Source organism: Oncorhynchus masou, chromosome 33 (genome assembly GCF_036934945.1).
Source record: "Oncorhynchus masou masou isolate Uvic2021 chromosome 33, UVic_Omas_1.1, whole genome shotgun sequence".
NCBI classification, from domain to species: Eukaryota; Metazoa; Chordata; class Actinopteri; order Salmoniformes; family Salmonidae; genus Oncorhynchus; species Oncorhynchus masou.
The window spans coordinates 32,758,226-32,766,982 of record NC_088244.1 but is presented as its reverse complement, the minus strand read 5'-3'; positions in this window follow the sequence as shown (position 1 = coordinate 32,766,982).

The window sequence follows — 8,757 nt, the reverse complement described above, 5'->3', positions numbered from 1 at the left end:
TTGGAGGTAGAGGGTCCATCATGGTCTGGGAGGGTGTGTCACGGCATCATCGGACTGAGCTTGTCATTGTTGGCATTACAGGGAGATATCCTCCTCCCTCATGTGGTACCCTTCCTGCAGGCTCATCCTGATATGACGCTTCAGCATGACAATGCCACCTGCCATACTGCTCGTTCTGTGCGTAATTTCCTGCAAGACAGGAAGGTCAGTGTTCTGCCATGGCCAGCGAAGAGCCCGGATCTCAATCCCATTGAGCACGTCTGGGACCTGTTGGATCAGAGGGTGAGGACTAGGGCCATTCCCCCAAAGAAATGTCCGGGAACTTGCAGGTGCCTTGGTGGAAGAGTGTAGTCCATGAGGAGGAGATGCACTGCAGTACCTAATGCAGCTGGTGGCCACACCAGATACTGACTGTTACTTTTGATTTTGACCCCCCCCTTTGTTCAGGGACACACTATTCCATTTCTGTTAGTCACATGTCTGTGGAACTTGTTCAGTTTATGTCTCAGTTGTTGAATCTTGTTATGTTCATACAAATATTTACACGTTAAGTTTGCTGAAAATGAACGCAGTTGACGTTTCTTTTTTTGCTGAGTTTAGTACACTGAACTGTCTTCGTATTTATATTTTACTCCAAATTCACATTTTATGTGATAAAGATGTAGGCTATATATTTAAGAACTGTTTTACTTTGCGGATTATTTATACCATATATTCTACTGTAGTGTGAAATGAATGTGACATTAAGATGTTGCCAAGGCCTCCACGGCTCAGGGTTATAGCACCCTCTGCTGACCATACTTGGAAGGTTTTCTTCTGTAATTCCAGGTGACACTGACAGATGTAATCATCTGGAAAAGTCAACCCGGGCTACTTCCAGCCTGTCTGACCACAATAAACCATTAAAAATGCAACAAACTCTTTCTTTGCCACATTTTGCAATGTCCAATCCGTTTTGTGTTAGCTAAATGTGTGCTGAGCTTTCTGGAGTAAGTAAAACATGGTTTTATTGGTGAACACTGCACTGCACAGAGTTGCCATTACCAGGAGGTGACACTGGATGAGTGTATTTGTGAATGTTATTGATTTGATTTAGGTTTCAAACGTGGTACCCGACGTTTCATCAGCCTGGAGCGCCAAAACGAGTTTTTACGTCATCCTCTGTTGTGACGTGTTCGATGGAGTGGTTTTCTGAGGTCAGACAAGTAATACGGTAATTATTGTAAAGAAGATAAGAAGGTAGTCGATCAACAGAGATCTTTAGCCAGTCATCATACTCAGTAGACCTAGAATAGATCATACCGCGCCGTTTTTCTCTACTTTAGCATATCCAATAATATCCTGTTTTTAATGCCAATAGACATTGTACCTGTAATCAATGTAAACGCTATAGCAGGGCTGGGGCAAGAACGAATCAGTTGGAGGGAACTTTGATTTCCACCTTCTATGTGTGTACGTAGGAGGTCCATTCATCTTTTGAATGGGTGTAAGAAAATAACAAGATCGCCCCGCTCACTGTTAAAGTTCCCAATTCACTGCTTTATTGACAACGTTTCGATCAGGCCAAACAAACAGTGCTCACTCCCAAAACATACACATTTCACCTCACATGGCCATTACGCAAAATGACGCATGGTGGGTACAAAAACAATTGGTTTATCTCTAATTATTTAATATCAATTAGTTGGGCACGTAGCGTACCAGGGTGTAACTAGCGCCCCCAAGAACAATGTCTAATTGTTTGGGGGGGGGGGGGGGGGGGTGATGATATGTGGAATGAAGGCGTATAAATTATGAAGGGAAATAAATGGTTGAAGTTTATACTTTTTTTTTGTTATTTCATCAAATGTTGTCATCCCAAACACAACAATTGTGTTAAAATCAATCGGTTTTTAGAAATTTAGAAATTCTTTATTAATTTATTACTTTAACTATCTAAATGAAATATGGGGGCGGGAATGGTGTTGCACATGTCACTCTGTTGACATTTCTTTTTTTGCTGAGTTTAGTACACTGAACTGTCTATTCGGATTTATATTTTACTCCAAATTCACATTTTATGTGATAAAGATGTAGGCTATATATTTAAGAACTGTTTTACTTTACTTTGCGGATTATTTATACCATATATTCTACTGTAGTGGGAGCGGGAATGGTGTTGCACATGTCACCATTAATATCCGCACTATGAGGAAATCTCAATTCTCCTGTCTTATCCGGTGTCTTCTGTGAATTTAGTATGCTCTCTCTAATCTTTCTATCTCTTTCTTTCTCTCTCGGAGGACCTGAGCCCTAGGACCAGGACTCAAGACTACCTGGCCTAATGACTCCTTGCTGTCCCCAGTCCACCTGGCTGTGCTGCTGCTCCAGTTTCAACTGTTCTGCCTGCGGCTATGGAACCCTGACCTGTTCACCGGACGTGCTCTGTATGATCGGCTATGAAAAGCCAACTGACATTTACTCCTGAGGTGTTGACCTGTTGCACCCTCTACAACCACTGTGATTATTATTATTTGACCCTGCTGGTCATATTTGAACATCTTGGCCATGTTCTGTTATAATCTCCACCCGGCACAGCCAGAAGAGGATTGGCCACCCCTCATAGCCTGGTTCCTCCCTAGGTTTCTAGAGTTTTTCCTAGCCACCATGCTTCTACACCTGCATTGCTTGCTGTTTGGGATTTTAGGCTGGGTTTCTGTACAGCACTTTGTGACATCAGCTGATGTAAGAAGGGCTTTATAAGTCAATTTGATTGATTGATTGATGCGCTGTGCTCTCCTGACGCCTAATAATTAACACTTAATATTAATTCAATGGATTGTGGTCAGTAAACCCATGGAATATGGTGTTAATAATATACACTATATACCCAAACCTTTGACTGGTACTATATATGTATATATATATATATATATATATATATATATATATATATATATATATATATATATATATATATTACTGCTCAAAATAATAAAGGGAACACTAAAATAACACATCCTAGATCTGAATGAATTAAATATTCTTATTAAATACTTTTTTCTTTACACGGTTGAATGTGCTGACAACAAAATCACACAAAAATTATCAATGGAAATCAAATTTATCAACCCATGGAGGTCAGGATTTAGAGTCACACTCAAAATTAAAGTGGAAAACCATACTACAGGTTGATCCAACTTTGATGTAATGTCCTTAAAACAAGTCAAAATGAGGCTCGGTAGTGTGTGTGGCCTCCACGTGCCTGTATGACCTCCCTACAACGCCTGGGCATGCTCCTGATGAGGTGGCGGATGGTCTCCTGAAGGATCTCCTCCCAGACCTGGACTAAAGCATCCTCCAACTCCTGGACAGTCTGTCGTGCAACGTGGCGTTGGTGGATGGAGTGAGACATGATGTCCCAGATGTGCTCAATTGGATTCAGGTCTGGGGAACGGGCGGGCCAGTCCATAGCGTCAATGCCTTCCTCTTGCAGGAACTGCTGACACACTCCCCCACCTGTGGATGTCGGGCCCTCATACCACCCTCATGGAGTCTGTTTCTGACCGTTTGAGCAGGCACATGCACATTTGTGGCCTGCTGGAGGTCATTTTGCAGGGCTCTAGCAGTGCTCCTCCTGCTCCTCCTTGCAGGCGGAGGTAGCGGTCCTGCTGCTGGGTTGTTGCCCTCCTACGGCCTCCTCCACGTCTCCTGATGTACTGGCCTGTCTCCTGGTAGCACCTCCATGCTCTGGACACTACGCTGACAGACACAGCAAACCTTCTTGCCACAGCTCGCATTGATGTTCCATCCTGGATGAGCTGCACTACCTGAGCCACTTGTGTGGGTTGTAGACTCCGTCTCATGCTACCACTACAGTGAAAGCACCGCCAGCATTCAAAAGTGACCAAAACATCAGCCAGGAAGCCAGCATTTGCAGATAATATGCACAAACGCAGGCACCAAACACGCTTGAAAATCATGATGTTATGATATTTGTGGTAATAAAGCACAGATTCCAAGGTCAATTAGCTACAGGACAATATTTCTACCTAATTAATTACACAAAAAACAGATTCACGGCCTCCCGAGTGGCGCAGTGCTAGCTGTTCCATTAGAGATTCTGGGTTCGGGTCCAGGCTCTGTCGCAGCCGGCCACGTCCAGGAGACCCATGGGGCGCGCACAATTGGCCCAGCGTCGTCCGGGTTAGGGGAGGGTTTGGCCGGCAGGGATGTCCTTGTCGAATCGCGCACTAGCGACTCCTGTGACGGGCCAGGCGCAGTGCACGCCTACACGGTTGCCAGGTGTGTACGGTGTTAAGTGGGCTTCCGGGTTAAGTGGGCATTGTATCAAGAAGCAGTGCAGCTTGTTTGTGTTTCGGGGGGCGCACGGCTCTCGACCTTCGCCTCTCCCGAGTCCGTACGGGAATGCTAGCGATGAGACAAGATACCACTAAATTGGTGAAAAAAATGGGGTGTATATACAGTGCCTTGCGAAAGTATTCGGCCCCCTTGAACTTTGAGACCTTTTGCCACATTTCAGGCTTCAAACATAAAGATATAAAACTGTATTTTTTGTGAAGAATCAACAACAAGTGGGACACAATCATGAAGTGGAACGACATTTATTGGATATTTCAAACTTTTTTAACAAATCAAAAACTGAAAAATTGGGCGTGCAAAATTATTCAGCCCCTTTACTTTCAGTGCAGCAAACTCTCTCCAGAAGTTCAGTGAGGATCTCTGAATGATCCAATGTTGACCTAAATGACTAATGTTGATAAATACAATCCACCTGTGTGTAATCAAGTCTCCGTATAAATGCACCTGCACTGTGATAGTCTCAGAGGTCCGTTAAAAGCGCAGAGAGCATCATGAAGAACAAGGAACACACCAGGCAGGTCCGAGATACTGTTGTGAAGAAGTTTAAAGCCGGATTTGGATACAAAAAGATTTCCCAAGCTTTAAACATCCCAAGGAGCACTGTGCAAGCGATAATATTGAAATGGAAGGAGTATCAGACCACTGCAAATCTACCAAGACCTGGCCGTCCCTCTAAACTTTCAGCTCATACAAGGAGAAGACTGATCAGAGATGCAGCCAAGAGGCCCATGATCACTGGATGAACTGCAGAGATCTACAGCTGAGGTGGGAGGCTCTGTCCATAGGACAACAATCAGTCGTATATTGCACAAATCTGGCCTTTATGGAAGAGTGGCAAGAAGAAAGACATTTCTTAAAAAGTGTTGTTTAAAGTTTGCCACAAGCCACCTGGGAGACACACCAAACATGTGGAAGAAGGTGCTCTGGTCAGATGAAACCAAAATTGAACTTTTTGGCAACAATGCAAAACGTTATGTTTGGCGTAAAAGCATCACAGCTCATCACCCTGACCACAACATCCCCACTGTCAAACATGGTGGTGGCAGCATCATGGTTTGGGCCTGCTTTTCTTCAGCAGGGACAGGGAAGATGGTTAAAATTGATGGGAAGATGGATGGAGCCAAATACAGGACCATTCTGGAAGAAAACCTGATGGAGTCTGCAAAAGACCTGAGACTGGGATGGAGATTTGTCTTCCAACAAGACAATGATCCAAAACATAAATCAAAATCTACAATTGAATGGTTCAAAAATAAACATATCCAGGTGTTAGAATGGCCAAGTCAAAGTCCAGACCTGAATCCAATCGAGAATCTGTGGAAAGAACTGAAAACTGCTGTTCACAAATGCTCTCCATCCAACCTCACTGAGCTCGAGCTGTTTTGCAAGGAGGAATGGGAAAAAAAATTCAGTCTCTCGATGTGCAAAACTGATAGAGACATACCCCAAGCGACTTATAGCTGTAATCGCAGCAAAAGGTGGCGCTACAAAGTATTAACTTAAGGGGGCTGAATAATTTTGCATGCCCAATTTTTCAGTTTTTGATTTGTTAAAAAAGTTTGAAATATCCAATAAATGTCGTTCCACTTCATGATTGTGTCCCACTTGTTGTTGATTCTTCACAAAAAAAATACAGTTTTATATCTTTATGTTTGAAGCCTGAAATGTGACAAAAGGTCTCAAAGTTCAAGGGGGCCGAATGCTTTCGCAAGGCACTGTATCTCCTATATTATTACAGAGACGGTGTATATATGACTATTTTCTACATTGTAGAGTAATAGTGAATACATCAAAACTATGAAATAGCACATATGGAATCATGTAGTAACCAAAAAAAGTGTTAAACAAATCAAAATATATTTTCAGGTCATCAAAATATATTTTCAGGTCATCTGATGCAGCACTCCATCACTCTCCTTCTTGGTCAAATAACCCTTACACAGCCCGGAGGTGTGTTGGGTCATTGTCCTGTTGAAAAACAAATGGGATGGCGAATCGTGCCTTGAATTGTAAATAAATCACAGACAGTACCACCAGAAAAACACCCCCACACTCTCCTCCTCCATGGATGATCTCTGAGTGGGGTCAGGAGACAGAAAACAGACACCTTTTGCAAATCAGCAGACCGTCTTATGATCTGCAGGGAAGAGAGTCAGGAACGTTTACTCTTTGTAACAAAGGAAAACGGCGCCAATACAGCCCAGTGACAATTAAACACATTTTCTGAACAATGTTGGTGTAACTTGAAGTATAATGTGCCAATTTTCTCCTGATTTTCCTGTCATAAAAAGGGGCATAATGAGTATTTTCTGTAATATAGTGTCTGTTTTATACGCAAAGCATGTTTAGATCCTACAGGCTATGTATTTAATCCTAGGAACTGTTCAATTGTTTTCTGTACAGTAGAAACATTCTGTGAACACTTATGAGGAAATCTCAGGTTTAATGTGCGTGGTTCTCTGAATCAATGGGGCTGTCAAGTGATTCCTTGTCCGGACCTATCGGGGCCCGCCCTCTGTGAGTATCCGTATAAACTACAGGAATGGCTAACAGATGTGGGATCACCTTTCTTCGCGGTGCGGCCAGGCCATGAGGAACGAATGACCTAAATTCTCCTCGGAAACCAAACTCCTATCGACAAAAACCTTCTAGCAACAAAACACCGATCAAGACCTATCCTACTCAGACCGAAGCAATCATACCGGAGGTGGTCCTTCAGGAACTCACTGTTTGCATTTGAGACTGAGTGAGTCTGCAATCCATCCCGGGTGGGAGCAGAAGAATAATTCACTGCACGGAAGAGCTCTCATAGACTTTACTTTCCTGGACTGAGAACTGAGAGAGAGAGAGAGAGAGAGAGAGATAGAGTCTTGGACAACATGCCCTTTTCATCTCCATGGCGGCTTCATCGACATACAAGTAAATTACCCCATTGTATTATACATTTCAGAGTAAAGTGGCGCTTTTTTGTGTGTAAAGTGGTTGAAGTCATTGAGTGTTGTAAGATGGCAGGTTTAATTTACAAACCCATGGCCAATACTGTCCCGGCACTGTCCACATCAGATGCCAATCGGTAGCCTAAGTTCATGTCTATTCCTGGTTGGGGAGCTCTAGGGTTTCACGGTTGTGAAAGCCTATGTCGACTTGGTCCTCTCACATTTTCGCTTTCAATTAACGAGATGGTCATTCTCAAAAATCCTGTGAATGTTCTGTTGTATTTGTTTGAGTTGAGTACGGAAGCCTATTTTATATTGACCTGTGGAGCTTCTCACCTTAATGACTGTGTTGTACCCCATTCTACCCTGTCTTATATTGTGTCTTTAATTACCTAATTTTCTGATTTATTTAGTCTTGTAAATAAATCATTGAATGAATTATGTGTGGCATTGAGTTCATTTGTGTACGATTGGGTTCTTGCAGTTCCAGAGCTGACGACTGTTCAGAATGAGAATATAGTACAATTTACTGTGATTATATTGTTGATAGTATTAATGGTATACAGTTAATGATAACTGCTAATATAATGAATTCAAGAGGTTCTCTATATCCAACCCTTAATGGTGACCCTCTAGGATTAATTTGGATATGACAACCAAATTAATCAAATATGTTTGTAATTAATCAGTAAGTTATCTTGAATATGAATTAGCCAAAAGTCACAAAAGCAGCTTTGCAAGCGATGCAGTAGAAAACGTAGCCTGCGTGGTGATACGTCAACACGTATGTCAGCAGGGCCAGCTAACTTGTACAGTCCACTTCTATGAATACAAGTTTGAGGCAGTTTATGGAAAGGTTTGATAGAGATATTTGGAGAGTAAAGTTTCCTAATGACAAGTCTTTCACATGGAGTAATAAGGCAAGCTCCAGACTGGTGTCTAAATGTTTTGATTAACAGGGTATTTCTGTTAACATCCTTGCCACTCCCCTTACTGATCATAGAGCTATTTATATTGACATTAAACTTTTTATCTCTGATGGCCTTGGCAGAGCATCCTACTGGAAGCTGAATAGCTCTATATTAAAACACGAGTTGGTCAAGATGGAGATAAACAATTTAATGACACACTTTTGGAACAAAGCTATGTGACAACTCATACAGTAACTGGGAGCTTTTTAAATATGAGGTTGGAAAATATGGGAATTTTTTTTGTCAAGACAAGGAGAGCTGAAGGTGTAATTACAAAGATCACCTCTTGTTCAAAAGCCTGTTCAAAGTCTCTCAGAGGAGAACAAGTCTGTTCTGTTTGAGCTGAAAAAGAAGTTGGATGATACAGTATGTATGTGTATCTGAAAGCAGAGGGAGCCTTTGTCAGATCTAGGAAGAAGTGACTCGAGGAGGGTGAACAAAATTCAGATTTTTTCAGGTTAGAAAAATACCACTAAAAATACAATTCA